At 42.3% G+C, this 2,452-nt stretch overlaps 1 pseudogene; it reads right to left on the bottom strand.

Annotated features, from left to right (window-relative positions):
• Positions 1-1,749: 1,749 nt before the first annotated feature.
• LOC139703496 (olfactory receptor 2W3-like) lies at positions 1,750-2,452 on the bottom strand (annotated as a pseudogene).

Raw genomic sequence — 2,452 nt, 5'->3', positions numbered from 1 at the left:
CATGATAATAATTGAAAGCCTGACACAAAAAGGAAAATTTTCAGCTGCAAAATTTAGAGCCCTGAAGCTTCACAGGCTTGTCAGGTATGTAAAAATTATGTCCAAAGTCCTATGGACCCATTTCTCTGGTCCTCCTTTAATATGCTTTGCAGTGTGGACTGGAAAAGTCCACCCATGTAACTAGATTAATTGTATGGCTTATAATGGTCAGTTATACTTCTATGTTGATCCTATGGTAAACAGACTCTCTGCAAGTATCTTTACAGAAAAGGACAGCATATAAGAAAAGTAAACCAGCAAATTATGCTGGTCTTCAGGAACTAAGACTATATATCTGCACAATTGTCAGACAGATAATTAAAACAGATTTTTCCTATACAGGCCAGTTATTTACATAACAGATCCAAGAAGGTATTGTTGCCCTAATCATTCTACAATAGAAATTGGTACCTTTCCTAAGTGGACCGATTGTGCAAATATCTTGCCAGTGCAACATAGAGTGTCTAGAAATAATGGGCCTATTTTAGAGTGGTCTCCCAGAATTGACAAAGATGATTATACAAGGATGCCATAACACCTGGAGGTTTATTGGTAATACACTAACCCTCAGTGAGATGGCACTCAAAAGGATGTTTTGATGTTTGTCTTCAACCTTCAGAATATTTACATCACTGACAGACCTAATAGACTCCTTAACTGAGAGAATTAAGAGAAAGGATGATGAATATCCTGTAGCCTGTATGAATACAATTTATCTTATCATACACTAGTTATTGCCAGATGATATTTCAGAACTATAAAATGCTGAAGTTAACAAACAGGTTTGAAACAGGTGCATGCCAATTAACCAGACCTATTCCAGCTCCTGGTCTCGTGATCCTTGAGTGACTACATTATATTATTCCTTGTTCCTACAATTACAGGCTTTATGGCTATGTCTCAATTTACAACATGTGGATGTTCCTAATAATTTAAACATAAGTGCAGATAGAAGGATTGAAACTAAGTTAAAATGCTCTAGAATCCACTGTAATGAATATTGCAAATTAGCGCTCTGCTCTATGGATTGTGGAAAGGCTTAATGCCATGCTAAACAAAAATGTCTATGTTACTATGGCCAAACACAATGCTTCTCAATAAAATGGAAAAAAAAAATATTAAGAATCTTCTGATGAGTGTGATAGAGTAATAATAATAACCTGGATCTTCTAAAGTTATGTTATTGAAATCATGTATTCTACTAATTCTTTTTGTGTTTCCATAGTAGGGCATGATGACCTTGGTCCAAGAATCCAGTGGCTGAAAGATACAATTCCTCAGTTGCCCTTTTAATATATACATTAAGAAATGGTGGAAGCCAATCTGAATAATCACAGCTTCCAGTCCTGAAGCAGCAGGCTCTAACCAATCACTACATTTTGTAGTGACTTGGGGTGTTGTCACAGCTTGGATAGCAAAACCTGTCTTCAGATGTAGTCACCTAATAGGTTGAGGCACACTCACCTGCTCTATTGAAATGCTACTCTTTTGCCCTTTTGTGATAGAATGTTCCATGGAGCCTACCCTGTGTATTCACTGTATGCATTTAAAGATGTCCAGCAGTTCCCTCTCTTTCCAAGGATCCTTAAAGTCACAGAGCCATCTCTGGAATATTGAAAATGGTTCTTCTGTATGGACGGATGCTTTCTTTGTTGTTTTGTTGAGTTCTTGGAAGAGTCAGATTTTGTGAACCCAGCATTAGGTCACCAGCTAGGGCAGTTGGCAAAAACAGGGGTTGCAGCTTCTCTGTCTTCCTGAGGATGAGTGTCTGAACACAGCTCTGATGATGTGGCCACGGAAGACCAAGATGAAGACCAAGGGAGAGAGCAAGATGCCCATGGCCAGGGTGAAGGCGATGCCCTCCACAGCAGTGCTGATGTAGGCCAAGCGGATCCAGGTGGGCATCTCACACGGGACAGGAAGTGGTTCACCTTGTTGTGCAAAGTCATTGGGGATATGACCAAAGAGTTGGCCACCACAGAGCCAAGGTAAGACCAGGCAGAGTTGTGGATGCATAATAGCCATAGAGTGCAGGAACTTGCAGATGGCCACAAACCTGTCAGAGGCCATGATGGCCACCAGCAGTCACTCCACTCCATGAAGGCCCAGGAACAGGAAGAGCTGGACTTTGCAACCTCCATGGCTGATTGTCATGGCCACTCAGGTTGTGGAGCAGCTGGGGATGGAGCTGGTGGTGAAGCTGAGGTCCAGGAAGGACGGGGAGATGGGGAAGAAGTATACAGGTGTGTGGAGGTGGGGATTCAGCTGCGACACCAGGATGATGGTGTGTGGCCCAGTAGTCAGCAGGTGGGCTACCAGGATGACCACAACGAGGACCCTCTCCAGGTAGAGGGTGGTCAAAAAAACCCAGAAGGAGGAAGTGGCCCTGGGGGTTGCCATTGTTCTCACCCAT

This window comes from Marmota flaviventris, chromosome Y, assembly GCF_047511675.1.
Source record: "Marmota flaviventris isolate mMarFla1 chromosome Y, mMarFla1.hap1, whole genome shotgun sequence".
Taxonomy (NCBI): domain Eukaryota; kingdom Metazoa; phylum Chordata; class Mammalia; order Rodentia; family Sciuridae; genus Marmota; species Marmota flaviventris.
This window is presented reverse-complemented; position numbering and strand designations above follow the sequence as displayed.